The sequence below is a fragment of the Staurois parvus genome, unplaced genomic scaffold, assembly GCF_062004578.1.
Source record: "Staurois parvus isolate SC_StPar_1 unplaced genomic scaffold, SC_StPar_1.0 ptg000989l, whole genome shotgun sequence".
NCBI lineage: Eukaryota > Metazoa > Chordata > Amphibia > Anura > Ranidae > Staurois > Staurois parvus.
In genome coordinates this window covers 83,790-101,010 of record NW_028318785.1, presented here as the reverse complement: position 1 = coordinate 101,010, position 17,221 = coordinate 83,790, and the positions used below count along the sequence as shown (strand labels likewise).

General features: G+C 44.3%; 2 protein-coding genes across 3 annotated transcripts in view; one reads left to right on the top strand and one right to left on the bottom strand.

Moving 5' to 3' along the window:
- The window catches only part of LOC149441392 (solute carrier family 22 member 6-A-like), a 65,195-nt gene extending 62,384 nt beyond the window's left edge, over positions 1–2,811 (bottom strand). For both annotated transcript variants that reach the window (XM_089657400.1, XM_089657401.1), the window contains exon 1: positions 2,738–2,811. The gene's annotated coding sequence lies outside the window, so the exon portion shown is untranslated. The remainder of the gene's footprint in view (positions 1–2,737) is intronic.
- LOC149441391 (DNA polymerase alpha subunit B-like) overlaps positions 2,786–17,221 on the top strand; it is a gene marked incomplete at its 3' end in the record, with an annotated part of 92,876 nt that continues 78,440 nt past the window's right edge. The window contains exon 1 of the mRNA XM_089657397.1: positions 2,786–2,993. The remainder of the gene's footprint in view (positions 2,994–17,221) is intronic.

Sequence of the window (17,221 nt, the reverse complement as noted above, 5' to 3'; positions counted from 1 at the left end):
ATATTCCACTGTCTTTTCTAAAACATATCCAATACAATATAATTTCTTCCTAAATTTAGGCCAAAATATATTCTGATACACGTCTTTGGTTATTAATAAAAAATAAAAAAAATTATATATATATATATAAAATTATATTTGAAAAATTGACCAATCCTGACGTACTGACGGCTTTGCTGATCTCATTTTTTGAGGCTCTAAAATGCCAGGGCAGTAAAAAATACCCCCCCCCCCCCACATGACCCCTTTATGAAAAGTAGACAGCAAGAAAAATTTAAAAATCCCTACATACTGTCGCCAGTGCAGTACAGCATTGTCATATGACTGGTTTGGAGGTGATCAGGGATACTGACTGGCGACAATATGTGGAAAAAAAGAGTGTGTATATATATATATATATTTAAATTATTTTCATCAGTATAGTTCTGTGTCACCATTGTGACAATACTACTCTGGGAGGATCATTAGGGTTTTTTTTTTTTTACACTGTTATTGCTTATAACAGTGAAAGACACTGTTTTAAGCAATAGCTTTAGCTGTCATGAATAGGTTAACATTCATGACAGCTTAGTTATGTTGATATGTTGTGATTGGCTACAGCTAATCAGATGGTACAAATAGCCAGGTACCAACGCAGCTTCACAACAGTAAGCAAGCAGTCATAAATGGAAACCATTCATGACTGCTTTGTTTTACACTGGAATTATGTGATCACTAAGACCAATCATAGGGATCACATGATACCTAGTTACCAGTAACAGTAATCATGGATTTTTTTTTACACTGGTATTGCTTTATACAGCAGATCACTGTTATAAGCACTGCCATGAATGCCTTTCAATTTATGACAGCTTTCTTACTGTTGACTGTGATTGGCTACAGTTAACCAAATGGTACAGGGTATCAGGTACCATGTGATAGCAGTAGCCCAATCACAGCTTCACAACCGTAAGCAAGCAGTTATGAATGGAAGCCATTCAGGACAGTTTTGTTTACATTGCAATCATGTGATCGCTATGCTTGGTCACAGTGATCGCGTTATCATGGCTGCTCACAGTAATCGGCTGTTCACAGCTGAATGTAAAAGAATTTCCGGCAATTAATAAAATTAATTAAAAACCTGTGTGGGGTTCCCCCTCCCATCCATACCAAGCCCTTCGGGTCTGGTATGAATTTTGAGGGGAACATCAATGCCAAAATTAAAAAAAAAAAAAATGCATGGGGGTCCCCCCCAAAATCCATACCAGACCCTTATCTGAGCATGCAGCTCGATATGTCAGGCAAGGGGGGGACGAGCGAGCAGATTCCGAGGTAAGCCCCCTGCCCGCAGACCCTCACAACCACCGGCCAGGGTTGTGGGGATGAGGAGGCCCTTGTCCCCATCAACATGGGGACAAGGTGCTTTGGGGGGGAGCCCCCGGCCCCAAAGCACCCCCCTATGTTGAGGGCATGTGGCCAACTATGGTGCAGGAGAGAAGCGCTCGCTCATCCCCCCCCCATTCCTGACCTGCCGGGCTGCAAGCTCGAATAAGGGTCTGGTATGGATTTTGGGGGGGACCACACCATTTAGTTTTAAATTTTGGTGTGGGAGTTCCCCTCAAATCCATATTAGACCCGAAGGGCATGGTATGGATGGGAGAGGGGACCCGGCGTTGTTTTTTTTATGTTTTTATGGTGCCGTATGTTAAATGTAATTACTGCTTTTTTCCTTCACTATAGCTCAGAGATTCAGCTGTCACTTTCCCCCCAGCTAAAAAGAAAGAAAGTTTCCTTTTATTTCCCAGAGTTAAAAGAAACAAAGCTTCCTTTAACTCCGGGGAAAGTGACAGCTAATTCTGTGAGCTATAGTGAAGAAAAAAAAAGCTGGCAATTGCATTTAAAAATCAGCACCGACATACACTTCACACTGCAAAAAAATTTGTAAAAATTGTGTAAACCGAGGCATTATTTTAAATGGATTTTCATTCGTAAACCAAAAACTATGTTAACCGAGGCATTTGTACACTGAGGTACACCTAGTTTTTTTTTTTTTTTATTAGCAAAGACGTAAAAAAATGCATTTTGGCCTAAGTATATGACAAAATTTAATTTTTTTAATGTTTTTATTGGATATGTTTTATAGCAAAAAGTCAAAAATATTTTTTTTTTAAATTGTTGGTCTTTTTTTGTTTATAGTGCAAAAAATTAAAAAAACCGCACAGGTGATCAAATCCAACTGAAAGAAAGCTCTACTTGTGGGGGGGGAAAAAGGACAAATTTAATTGGGGTGCAGCGTTGCATGACCGTGCAATTGTCAAAGTAATGCAGCGCTGTATTGGAATGATCTGGTCAGGAAGGGGGGGGGGTAAATCCTCAAGTGGATGAGCTTTGGGGGGAAAATGGTGGAGCTTTGGCAATAACACCTGGAATCTGATTGGTTTCTATGCAGAGTTGCACCAGATTTTACGCTCTCCAGTGTTAGTAAATGAGCCCCCATGTGTATGTTTCTGCACAGCTCCATTGCAGTGTACACAGAGCACATAGAGAACCATAATACATCATACAGACCTGAGATCTAACCTCTGCACCAGAAATGACTCCAACTACCTGAGACCCAGCAGTCTGCCACCCCTCCCCCTATCCCTGCTGTACATACACAGGGGTCAGGGACACACATCCCCTCTGCACTAGTTCTATTGACACCAGTCACCTCTCTCCACTCTCTGCCATCTACTAATCCGCTCATTACCCAGCCTACCCCGGCTATTCCTCAAGGAGAGGCTTGTCTCACGTGACCACTGTGTACGTCATCTTCCAGAGCGCCGAGTACCGGGGCCTGTCTCCAGTCCTCTGATTGGCTGGCTGTCGGAGCTGCAGAGCGCGCCATCCCATAGAGCGCGGGAAGTTTCATTCTCACACTGCGGACTGTGCCGGGTGTCGTATTGTGTCATGTATGTGCGCAGCTAGAGGATATCGCCTCGTGTATACCGCTGTGGGGTTGGAAGACTTCTGAGGTCAGTGAGTGGGCCTTCTCCAGAGCTTTGTGTACGCCTGCCTGCAATGGAGGGAGGGGGGTCTCAGCACTGGGCAGGTGAAGGTGTGAGGAGGGCAGACATCTGGGACCTGTCAGGAAACGTGAGGGCCTGACTGACCTCATCATCAAGGAGAACTACAAGTATCAGAGGAGTGTGCAGTATACACAGATCAGCCATAACTTTATAAACACTGACAGCTAATTGAATAACATTGATTATCTCATTACAATCCCATCTGAAAGTAGATGGGTATATTAGGCAACAAATGAACATGTTTTCCCTGAAGTTGATGTATGGAAAGAAATGGCCATCATAGTTTGTTGTGTATGGGGCTGTGTAGCTGCAGAGCGGTCAGGGTGTCCATGCTGACCTGTGTCCACACAGGCTCCTATGGTGGGAAGGTGATCATCAGATGTGGACCTCAGATCAGTGGAAGAGTGTGGCCTGGGGTGACTAAGCCTGCTTTCTTTTACATCATGTGGCTGGCTGGTTGTGTGAGATGCTTTCCTGGGGAAGAGATGGCACCAGGATGCAGTATTATTAGTATACAGTATTTATAAAGCGCCAATAGTTCACTCAGCACTGTACATTACAAAGGGGGACAGAACATGTGACAGAACAATACCAATACAATGCAAAACATGAGGGGATTGAGGGCCCTACTCTTTCGAGCTTACAATCTAGGAGGAAGAGGATGGTGGCACAGGAGGAGATAGCTGTGGGGGATGGAGTGGTAGGAAGAGTGGAGGAGGTCGGCAAGTTAGCAGGGGGTGGGGTAGGCTTCCCTGAAGAGATGGGTTTTCAGGGTGCACCTAAAAGAGAGGAGAGTAGGTGATAATCTGATGGGTTGGGGAAGGGAGTTCCAGAGGATGGGTGACACCCTGGAGAAGTCCTGGAGGCGGGCATGGGAGGAGGAGACCAGGGAACTAGAGAGAAGGAGGTCTTGTGAGGAGCGGAGTGTGCGTGCTGGGTGGTACTTGGATATTAGGTCAGAGATGTAGTACGGGGCAGTATGGTGGACAGCTTTGTACGTCAGTGTTAGGATTTTGAATTTGATCCGTTGCGCAATCGGAAGCCAGTGGAGGGATTGGCAGAGGGGGGTGGCGGAGACGGAGCGGTTGGAAAGGTGAATGAGTCTGGCAGCCGTATTCAGGATCGACTGAAGCTGGGATAGCCAGCGGCGAGGCAGGCCAGTGAGGAGGGAGTTGCAGTAGTCGAGTCGTGATATGATGAGGGAGTGGATGAGCTGTTTAGTGGTTTCTGGGGTTAGGAACGTACGTATTTTGGCGATTGTTGCGGAGGTGGAGTCTGCACGAGTTTGTTAAAGATTGGACTTGGGGCTGGAAGGATAGGTTGGGATGAAGGTGCTTTTTAGCATAGTTCTAGGTGTTTAGCACATATTAAAGTTCACAATATATTCTTAGGGAAAATTCATCAATTTTTATGCAAATATTTGGTGGCAACAGCTGACCAAATATGCAGGTTTTCCTTCCCTTTTTTTTTTTTTTTTGTACTGAGAAATACGTGGTGCTTATTTGCTCACCTGTGTGCAAGGGCACATTGTATATAATGGTCTACATTTCACCTCCATAAAAAAACCGCTGTGCTGGGCTTTTTCAAGCTGCAATGTGCAAGATCCCTAGAGTGTAGTTAAAGCTGAATTTCACTCCCTACACCCACCTTCCATAATATGAATCCTTCCCCTTCTGGTCTTGCCTAAGCCAGAATGACATAGCGCCCAAGTGTTCATGGCCTCCTAGGATACTGGTGTCATTCATCTCAGCAGGCTTTGGGTCAGCAATCTAAAGCTGGCCAAACATGGTTTGAAATTTTGGCAAGTTCAGCAGGGAGCGGCCAAATTTAATTTCGTCTATAGCCATTCTCCTTCAAGAGAAGCCAATTGAATGATGGACTCCTCTTGAATGGGAAATGTTGGTAAATTTTTGCTCGATCAGCAGCTGCAGTGCTAATCAGTGAATTCTAACAGCCAAGGTGTCCCTGCTGTCAGAATACAATAGTGCAGCAGGGCGGATTTCTACATCCACCTCATTTGTGTGGATGGGCAAATATGTTTATTTTTTTGATCAGCCTATTGACTGAGGAGAAAATTAAAAAAAGATCCATGTATGCCCAGCTAAAAAAATGCACATAAGTAATTGCACGGGGCTGACTGCCCCTCCTGGTTCTTTCAGCCCTAGGATGTAGGAAGCAATAGTCCAGTAAAGGTGTTTATGCGATACAGAACAGCCATTGTGTTTCAGGAGCAGTCACCCTTCAGGGCTGTAGGCAGAAATAAAGTACAGAGTAATGTATTCTACTTTCTTCAGTTAATAGCTAGAAAATGTGTATGCAAAAGCATACATCTATGCCAGGGGTGGCGAACAAGTTAGACACACAGAGCCAAAATTTTAAACTGTGAAAGTCAGAGAGCCACACCAAAAAATTCTGAACTAATGGACTGCAGACACAGTACAGGAGATGACCAGAGACTGCGGACAGCACAGGGATGACCAGAGACTGCGGACAGCACAGGGATGACTAGAGACTGCGGACAGTACAGATGACTGCTGACCTTTGGGGAGGTGGGGAGCGGGTACCTGAATTTGACAGGTACCCGCTCTTACTTCCACAGAGTTTTTGTTTGATCTTACCTGTTCCTCGATCCAGCCGCGCGCTGTCTTCCCGGCTTCTGTAATGGCGCTCGGCATGACAGCCGGGTGCCCAGTGCGCATGAGCGAGAAGCACTTGCGCTTTGTGATTGGTCCGGCGGCTTCTGGGATCTGTCATGTGTCCCAGGTACCGCCTTACCATTCACAAAAAGCACCGCTTCTTGCGCATGCGCACTTGGCACCCGGCTGTCATGCCCAGTGCCCACACTACAGAAGCCGGGAAGACAGCGCGCCGCTGGATAGAGGAACAGGTAAGGTCAAAGAAGTAAGAGCGGGTACCTGTCAAATTCAGTTACCCGCTCCCCACCTCCCCAAAGGTCAGCAGTCATCTCCATAAGGTCCCGCTGCAGAGCTGAGCGGCCGGCCCGGTATTCTGACACGGCCGCGGTGGAAATACCGGACCGGCCGCTCCAGAGCCGCATTCATTTTGGCCGGGAGCCGCACGTGGCTCGAGAGCCGCGTGTTCGCCACCCCTGATCCATGCGGTCACCTTGTGGATATAGTGTGTATATCTGTATACATGGATAATAAGATATTTATAATAAGTGATTTATATAAGGGTTACAATCCATCCAATCCATGTAATGTATATTTAGATATTAATCAAGGTAGATATACTGTATATCTCAAAATGTTAACATTTTTTACAGCTCATCATATTCAATCTAGAAACCTATTTTCCTAATCACAATGTTCCTAACAATGAGATCTCACTTGGATAGAATCACAAGTATTTCTTAAGAAATAAAAATCCTATTCTGAAACTAAAGTAATTATTACACATACCACTGGTTCTTGCAGCTGGCCCCCTGATGACACACAGGGGTTTATTTACTAAACTTGGTTGACTCAGAATCTTGGGCACCTGTGAATGGTAGCCAATCAGCTTCTAACCTCAGCATGTTCAGTTAAGCTTTAGCAATAAAACCTGGAAGCTGATTGGTTTTTATGCAGAAGTGGACAAGATTCTGAGTCAACCAGGTTTAGTAAATAAACCCCACAGCGACACATAAGCATCATCAGGGGACTGGCTGCAAGAACCAGGAAGAGACAGACGGCTCCTGATGTCCAAGAGTTGCATGTCAGCGGGGGCACAGCAGATCACTATAAGATGCCGCTGAGTGTGTGAATTTTGCTTTTTTTTTTTTTTTTTTGCTTTTTTTAGAATAACCCAGCAAACCAGTAGCGGGTATTGAAAAGAAACAAAATGGGAGTGAAGTTCCTTTTATAAGACATTACATGTACGTCCCCAGGTTTTTCAGATGATGATGTTCTGGCAGTCTCCTTCCATACTTTCTGAGGCACTGACTCAGAACTAGTAGGCAGATCAGGAGTTCTGCATTCACTTTGTATATACTGTATCTGTAGGAGCTCTCATTGCCCTTAGCTACAGCCAAATGCTGGGCCACTTTAAACGAGTAAAGTTGGGACAAATTTGGGTGGTGATAGAACTTGCCTGCTGCATCAACCTCCACACATTCCTATTGGCCAGCAAGGCAACTTACCAAAGTAAGGAGCCAATAGAAATGTAGGTGGGAACAGGCTTGTTCCAACACTAACCAAAAGGGATGGAGCTTTACCTGTTTACAACATTTGGGTGTAATAGTGAGTGGTGACAGCGCCTGAAAATATAGATGTGAACATGTCCCATAGGAAACTGTTAATTGGACTGTAGTGCATTTCTGCAAATCTAAAAAACGTGTGAACCAGGCATTAGGACCCATGCAGGCTGGGCATTTAGCTGCAGGTGGAGGGCACAGGTTTACTTTCAAACTCTTTTGGAGGCTGATGGCTGCTGTGGCTTGACAGGACTGAGCAGTGCACTCAGTGGTACTTCCGTTTAGAGTAGTGTTCTCCCAGGAATGAATACATGCAACACAGGCTTCTTGTGTTCCTGCATTTGACCCTGAGCACTTACTGTCCTAAACCTAAGTACTCTAGTGCTGACTTTTACTCTGCATACTACCACGAATACCACTGAGTGCATATAGTCCACCCCTGTCCAGCTGCTGGAAGGGGTCTGGACATCCTACCTCCACCCAAAGCTAAATGCTGGACCCTTGTACATCAGGGCTGAACACCTAGTGTGCATGGAACCTAAGAAGTATTTAACCCAAAACTGACATTTCTGTTGTTGGGAATGCCTAGGACTTGTAACTTGGGGTCCTTTGACACAAGCATTGTCAGTTCAGTCACATTGTGCACAACAAAACTTTTTTGGTTCAGGTTACATCAGTTTGCATGGCCATCTTTAAAGTATAACTAAAGGCAGGGCTTGACAAATTTGCTTTAAATCTAGGAGCCAGTTTTTGATAGAATGAAATCTCTGCAGTTTTCTCTCTTCCCAGTACTGACAGGACAGGCTAGACAGATTCTGATTGGTCAGTGCTGTCCACGTAATGACCAATTAGAATGCCTCTTGTCTGTACACACCGAGAGGTACAAATAAAAGATTAAGCCGCAGAGATTTCAAATCCCTGGATCAATAAAGTGGTGTCCTGGTGCCTGATGGCAGACAGCTGACAAAAGCCCAGGCTTCAGAGTACAATTTATAGTTGCCATGGTGATCTGGGATTTGTCGAGCCCTGCAGTACAGCCCCCCTCATATGATACAATACAGTACCCCCCGCAGAGAGGAAAAGTGTCCCCCCATTGGTATAATACAGGGGCCCCATATATGATCGCAAGGGTGTGGAAATTTTTGAACGAAACTACTTGTCCAGGGAATAAATCGATGCGCCAATCTACTTGTCCCTCGTGACAATCTACTTGTCCAGATGAAAAAATTAATTTTAACCAAAACCATATTTAAATCAGGTGATTTTAGGACTGTTTTAAAAACAAAAGGGATTTTATAGCGACTTAAATGTGTAGGATTTTTAACATTGCACTGTTTATCTCCTCCTCCCCCTCCCCCTACCTGTCTCCTGCACCGCATCCAGGGACTAGCAGGGAGGACAGAGTGTGATGAGCACCGATTGGCTGCTCCTCAGGAAAGGGGAGTGTTGGGCTGATCCTTTATCCCTTTCGCTGCCAGAGCCATTTTTGCGTTTTTTTTTTTTTTTTTTTTTTTTGTACAAGATTAAAAAAATAATTTTATCCCTGAAGATTGCATAAAACCCCTAACATATATTTTCTGAAATCAGAGACCCTAGAGAATAAAGGTGGTAGTTGTAATTTTTGCAAAAGTTGATTTTTAGGGCACACAAAAAGCAATAAATTACCCTATTTTTTTGAAAAATATAAAAGATGAGGTTGCATAGAGTAAATAGATATCTAACATGTCAAACCTTAAACTTCCGTGCACTTGTGAAATGGCAACGAATTTCAATACCCTAAATTTTCTATAGGTGATGCTTTTAAAGCCCCTTAGAGGTCATCAATTTAGTGTTATGGAGGAGATCTGGTGCTAGAATTTTTGCTCTCATCCTGGTGTGTGCGGCGATATGCAACATATGTATCGCAATTGGCTTTCCATGCGTAGGCGCCCCAGCGTGTGCTTTTGTATGTGGGGGGGGCTAATTTTTTGGGGGGCGTGGGCGGGATGTTATGTGCTCAGGTGTAACTTTTAATTTTTTACAATTTAATAAAAAAAAAAAAAAAAATCTCCCCTCCACTCTAGCTGACAGCGGTGAGCCAAGCCCGCAGATGGGCAAGCGGAGCCTGGGAGATAGTGGGCGGGGAGAGGTTCACACGAGGGGGCAGAGAGGCTGGTACTGTGTGGAAGCAATCAGTGGCAGCGCTGCCACCGTTTGCTTCCATGTGACAGATGAACCCTCTGCTTGCCTGCAGCAGGGCTGAAGGTATAAAAAAAAAAAACATGTCTTAGGCGATAGGAACTCAACATCCCTGGATCAGTGAGGCCCTCTCCTAGACACATGTGCTCAGACAATGGTCTCCCCTCCACCCAGCAGAGTCAAGATCACTCTGGTGGGCACCTCATTCCTCTGCTCACTGCTGTCCACTACGAACCACCAGGTGCAGCTTCATCACCACACTGCTCAGAGCCACCGATGTCCTGGAACACATCCCCAGAGCTGCCATCACCATCTGCCAGAAAGAGGGTGGGACCAGAACACTTCACACTCGGCGCTGGCCAGTGAGAGAGGGTGGGGACAGAAAACTTCACACACAGCCCTGGCCAGGGATTGGATGGAGGGGAGGAGGCTGAGCCTGCTGCCCTGTGTTATCACTGAGCTGTGATTGGCTGCTGTGAGAGAACAGCTAGGAGATTAGGCTGCAGGGATTTCCTTAAGAGCTGCGTCCCATTGCCTGCCAGCGGATGGCTGACAAACCCCAGGTGTCAGGACGCAATTTCTAGTTGCCATGGCGACTTATCGAGCCCTGACTAAAGGCAAAACTTTTTTTTTTAGTTTTGGATAGAGTGGAGAGGAATTAGAACACGTCAGTTTTTATCACTGTCTGTGTCCCTGTCAGGCTACGTTCACACTAGCGCTGTGTGCAGGCGGCAGAGAGGCGTTTGGGAAGCATTTTTACCACTTCCCAAACGCCTCTGCCAATTCTGCACATTGCAGCACATGGTGCTGTTCTAACGGGAGCGTTTGCGTCACGGCAAAATGGACGAGTCAGGAGGCGTTGAAGCCTCCTATTCTCGTCTATGGTGCTGCTCCGCAAACGCCGGGCGTTTGCGGAGCGTTTAAAAACGCTCCGCAAACGCTGGACCAACGCTTGCCAAACGCTATAGGGGCATTTGGCAAGCGTTGGCAAAACAGCCAAGTGTGAACAAGCCCTTAGGAAGACTAATACTCTCTATTCGTCCTGTTTACCATTATCATCCAAAGTGAAAGTAAAAGGAAATGGGTTGACCTCAAAACAGTAATAGAGGGGAAATCTTCCAATGGTGACACCCTGGGATTCTCTCATGTTGGAGGGATTTCTTTTCACTTCCTGTTTTGGTTCTGGGACAAGAAGTCAAGGGAAAATTCCAGATGGCCAAAAAAATTTAAAAGGGGTTACAAACGTTCCTTAATCCAAAATGAAAGAAAAACGATGTTGCCTTTTAGTTACACTTTAACCACTTGCCCTCCAGAGGATTTAACCCCCTTCATGACCAGGCTATTTTTTGCTGTTGGCACTGGTAATTGTGCGGTCATGCAATGCTGTACCCAAATGAAATTTGTCCTTTTTTTCACACTTTTTTTACGCTATAAACCAAAAAAATACCGAAAATGTTGAAAAAAACCCCCCCTATATTTTTCACTTTTGGTTATAAAAAATATCCAATATACGCAGGCCAAAATGAATTCTGCTATATGTCTTTGGTAAAAAAAAAAATCTTAATACATGTATATTGGTTTGTGTGAAAGTTATAGCGTCTATAAACTATGGTGTATATATATTGGAATTTACGTAACTTTTACTTTCTGACTGCTTATCACATTTATTGAGGTGCTAAAATGCCAGAGCAGTACAACCCCCACCCCTTCAAATGACCCCTTTTTGAAAAGTTGACACCCCAAGGATTTTGCAGAGAGGCATGCTAAGTCCATGGAACATTTTATTTTTTGCCACAATTTTTTTTTTTTTTACACAAAATTGGCACTTTAATGATATATTGCTCATGCATGCCATGGGTACATATGGAATAACACTTCAAAACACATTCTTCTACTGCTCCCAAGTATGGGGTTACCACATGTGAGAGACTTTTTGGCAGCCTAGCTACATACAAGCCCCCAAAATCCAGTGACCACCTCCAGGCTTTCAAAGGGCATATTTCCTCAGATCACTTCCCCATTACCTATCACAGTTTCTGAGGCCCTAAAATGCCAGGATAGTACAAATACCCCCCCCCCCCCCCCCCCCCAATGACCCCTTTTTGGAAAGTAGACGATACCAGGATGATGCCTGTACAGTGTACAGTACAGTACATTGCTGGCCCATGTTGGACATATATGTAACAGCAGAGAACACGGGCATACGATGAATTGGCAATATGACTGCTATTCATTCTGTATTTGTAATGTCCATGTTGAGGGTTAGGCCCAGAAAAGTTTTAAATTAGAAATCGTGATAGTTTTCCATGCGATTTTGTCTGGGAAGAGCTGAATTTAGGTGGGCGGCGATGCATTGTTGTACGTATAAATTGTCTTGTCCCACAATCAATTGGTACAAATCTGTACAAAATAGCAGAAGGGCTAAACACTACAGCTGGCAGTGAAGGGAGCTGATCCTGCTAACACTGTGTTTTTGGGGGCACTATACAAAGGAGACACTAGTATAGTTCTGTTCATGATCATTATATTGATCCGTACAAACACTAAACTAGTAATGGCGGTGATCAGCGACCTATAGCGTGAGTGTGATAGTGTGCGGGCAATCTAATGCTAGCTGACCCTGGCTGGGAGGGGCACTTACAGACCCTGAGGCCATCTGATGTTACTAGTGGCAGGAATGCAGTGATCAGTGAAAAATGTTATATACTGACACTGTACTAATGGCACTGGCTGGGTGACAGGGCAATCAAAGGGTTAATAGGGGCGATCAAACGGTTAAATGTGCTACTCTAACCTGTGTGTAAAATGTAGTGCTTTTACTTGGTGCAGTGTTTGCTCTTCTCTCCCTGCACCGAATGGGGGGGAGGGCAGCGCGTTCACACCCCAAAATAGGAAGCAACGCAAGATTAGGTCATGAATAAGTTAGGTTTTTGGCAGCTCAAGATAGTGATCTGTGATTGGCTGGAGCTGGTCACATGGTACAGAGTGCTGTGATCGTCCTCATGTATCATGTGACGGCTGTGGGCCAATCACAACTCACTAGAGAGAAGCAGGACTGTCATGAATGAGATTGATTCATAACAGCTTTGCTTACATTGATCGCATAACGATCACATGATCACCGGGTCCCGTTCAGCTGGACACAGCAGTCGTGGGTGGGGGTGGGGGGGGGGCGTTGCTTTGCCTGTAGCTGCCGCTCGGCTGCTGCAGTACATTGCAGGAGGGTGGTCTTGAAGCAGTTGATCGAGTTCAGTTTACACTAATTTGTACTTCTGCCTTCAGTTTACATCCGTTTATCTTCACAGAAATGAAAGGACGCAGACCTTCATTTTTTTTTTTTTTCTTTTTTTCTTTTCCTGCGAACATAAATTAACGTATGTCCATTTATCCGCCTGCACACAGATATACGTTTATGGTTCAGTCCGCAACCATGGGAAAAGACCCACAGTACTGACCTCTGAGAAAAGCAGTGAGCCATCACACAAGCAAAAAATACAATTTCTGAGACTTCCTGTACACCAATGCTGTCTAGAATATCTCCAGGTTGCCATAATTCTTTTGAATTTATTGATACTTTGTGAAAATGACAGTGGCTGCAGATTTAGTTTTAGAAGTAATTTTTAATTAAAATACACTGTTCAAAAAAAATTAAAGGATTTTTTTTTTTTTTATCAAGTATAACATCAAGTCAATTAACCATTAGCCGCCCGGCCTATAGCCGTTTGGCGGCTGCAAAAATGCTTCAGCTTTCGGGGTGCACGCCATTTGGCGTGCTCCCCCACATGCGCAGTTCGCGTGGTTGCAGAGCAACACAGCGGCGCGATCTGTCACCGGCCGTGTACCTCGGACACGGCCGATGACAGATCTGAGTAGCGGCCCCTGTTGCCGGTACCATGTGACCTGCTGTGACCAATCACAGCAGGTCACATGACATTTGTATACAATAGATGGCTTCATTCATGCCATCCATTGTATACTAGTGCCTAGCTGTGAATGGTCACAGCAGGTCACATGCACATGTCATGTGATTAGCTGTGGCCAAATCACAGCTAAGCACAAAAAAAAAAATACTGATCACTTCCCCAAAGTAGTACAATGTTACTATGGTAACATTGTACTACTTTGGTCATAGTAAAATATGAAAAATAAATCTTAAAAAAATGTAATAAAAATTTAAAAATAATTAAAAAAAATTATATATACAGTATATTTTTTTTTTTTCATACTGTCACCAGTCAGTGTCCCTGTTCACCGCCATGCCAGTTATATGATGACGCTGTACTGCACTGGTGACAGTATGTAAAAAAAAAAAATAGTGAAAATAATTGTTTTCATTTTCCGAAAAATTATGACAAAAAAAATACAACTTCAAAAAACTCGCCATTCCTCTTATGAAATACATCGGACTGTCTACTCTGCAAAAAGGGGTCATTTGGGGGATATCTGTACTATTCTGACATTCTTGGACCTCAAGAAATTAGATTGGCTGTCAGTACTTCAGGATTGATCAATATTCAGATCTATACCATAGTTTGTGAACTCTATAACTTTCCTACAAACTAAATAATGCATCCTAATTTGGGTTATTTTCACCAAAGACATGTAGCAGAATACATCTCGGCCTAAATTTATGAAGAACAATTATTTATTTGTTAACTTTTATAACAGAAACAAAGAAAAACGTGTGTTTTTTTTTTTTTTTTTTTTTTTTTCTTTCAAAATTTTTGGTCTTTTTTTGTTAATTTAGCAAAAAAAAAAAACCCCAGTGGCGATTAAATACCACCAAAAGAAAGCTGTAGTTGTGTGCAGAAAATGATAAAATTTTAGTTTGGGTACAATGTTGTATGACTGCACAATTGTCATTCAAAGTGTGAGAGCGCTGAAACCTGAAAAATGGTTGGGCAGGAAGGTGTAAAATTGCCCGGTATTGAAATGGTTAAACTCCTGGGATATTGATCTGGTCAGTTAAGTAGCAGAGGGGGTTGTTAATCAGTTTCAGCTGATTTTGGTGTTAATGAAATTAACGGGTGCACTTGATGGGCAACAATGAGATGACCCCCAAAACAGGAATGGTTTTACAGGTAGAGGCCACTGACATTTTTTTTTTTCCCCTACTCATTTTTTTCTGTTTTTGCAGTTGGCTAGGGTCAGTGTCATTACTGGTAGCATGAGGCGATACCTGGACCCTACAGAGGTTGCACAGGCAGTCCACCTCCTTCAGGATGGCACATCATTACGTGACATTGCCAGAAGGTTTGCTCTGTCTCCCAGCACAGTCTCAAGAGCATGGAGGAGATTCCGGGAGACAGGCAGTTACTCTAGGCGAGCTGGACAGGGCTGCAGAAGGTCCTTAACCCATCAGCAGGTATCTGCTCCTTTGTACAAGGAGGAACAGGATGAGCACTGCCAGAGCCCTACAAAATGACCTCCAGCAGGCCACTGGTGTGAATCTTTGACCAAACAATCAGAAACAGATTTCATGAGGGTGGCCTAAGGGCCCGACGTCCTCTAGTGGGCCATGTGTTCACTGTCGTGCTCCATAGAGCTCGATTGGCATTTGCCATTGAACACCAGAATTGACAGGTCCGCCACTGACACGTTGTGCTTTTCATAGATGAGAGCAGGTTCACCCTGAGCACATGTGACAGACGTGAAAGGGTCTGGAGAAGCCGTGGAGAACGTTATGCTGCCTGTAACATCGTTCAGCATGACCGTTTTGGTGGTGGGCCAGTGATAGTCTGGGGAGGCATATCCTTGGAGGGATGCACAGACCTCTACAGGCTAGACAATGGCACCCTGACTGCCATTCGGTATCTGGATGAAATCCTTGGATCCATTGTGAAATACCCCAGGACACCACCCGTTGTCTCATTAGGAGCATGCCCCAACATTGTCAGGCATGCAAACAAGCAAGCATGTGGGGGCCATACAAACTACTGAGTACGATTTTGAGTTGCTGCAATGAAATTTCAGCAATATGGACTAGCCTGCTACATAATTTTTTCAATGAAAACAGCAAACCCAAATGCTCCTGCGCTTCGGGATGGACTCAACATAGGTTATAACCACATCATGGATGTCCTGGGATGTGCACTCCTTGCTGCCCTCAAAGGACCGGGGAAGTCCAAATGTACTGGATAAAACGGGGCACACCGGACTAGTGCATTACTAGTGAACTCAGTGTAGAGTTCTTCACCCTGAGGTCATCACAGAGGACAAGGGGGCACTTTTTTACATCTGGAGGAAAAGAAATTTAATCTCCAAACGCGGAAAGGTTTCTTCACAGTAAGAGCTGTAAAAATGTGGAATAGACTCCCCTAAGATTTGGTTCTGGCAAGCTTAGTGGATTGCTTTAAAAAAAGTCCTGGATTCTTTCTTGGATACACAGAATATAACTGGATACTAACATTTATAGGTAAAGTCGATCCAGGGAATATCCGATTGCCTCTCGGGGGATCTTAAGGAATTTTTTCCCCTGCAGGAACAAATTGGATCATGCTTTGCTGGGTTTTGCCTTCCTCTGGATCAACTGTGGGTATAGGATTATAACTTTTTTTTTTTTTTTAAATGGTTGAACTGGATGGACTTTTGTCTTTTTCAGCCAGACTAACTATGTAACTATGTACTACCTTAAAAAACATTTATTAAAGCAATAAAAATAGGTATTGTACTCACAAATGACAATAATGTCAAAGGCACATCATGAAAGAACAGCAGTGTCCAATCCACACTACGGGACTGTCCACAATGGGAACCCTGGACTTCCAACAGGCTAATGTTTTTCGAGGACTTGCCTCTTTCTCAGAGCCAGCAAACCAAATGCCTGTACCCTTTCTTATATACTCTCTAATGGCTTATCCAGAAGCTGCATGTGGGCAGTCATTGACTCGCCCGGAGGTGGAGATAAGCGCCACATGAGCTCTTCTTCCAAACATAAGTATAAATACAATCACCCTTTAAATAATACTATGGTTTGTTCTAAATATTTGATTTAATAGTAACAAAAACACACACATTATCATAAAATACAATAAAAGGTACATAAAGGAACATAGAAAGTTTATTTCATAGTATATTATACATATTTGATTCTATTCTACTATAATTTATAGTACAGGGTGCAGCAACATAGCTTCCTTTTTTGAAATTCGTGCCATTCAGGCTGTAGCGGCCATAGCGGGGCGGGAGTGGTCTCAGGAGACAGGCGTAGTTCTAAAGTTTTTGTTCTCTTCCAGGTCAGTCATCATCATGCGTTGGAACAGTGCGCAGCGTGCGTTTGCCGTAGAGGCCTACTTTTCGAACGGATTTTCTGTGATCGCAACCCAACGCGCCTTCCGACATCGCTTCAATGTTGGGCCGTGTCCCGGACCGGAAATCAATTGTTACGTGGGTCACTACGTTCAGACAAACCGCAAGTACGACAAAACGAAGAGCTGGAGTCCCTCGACCCATCAGATCACCTGAGAACATCGAAGCAGTGAGAGCTTCAATCTTGCGATCCCCGCAGCGTTCTGCGCGCAAACATGCGCCTGCCCTTGGACTTTCGGATCGTTCAGTGAGGTGAATTCTTCACGATGACCTTAATTACCATCCGTACAAGTTGGCGATTGTGCAAGAACTCTCCGAACGCGACTTCAATTCTCGGAGGAACGCATGTGAGCCAGTACTCGAAAACGTCCCTGAGGACGTAATTGTTTTTTACAGTGATGAAGCCCATTTTCACTTGACTGGATGCGTCAACAAACCGAACATGCGCTACTGGGCTGACGCCAATCCTCGAGAATTGCATCAAAGGCCTTTG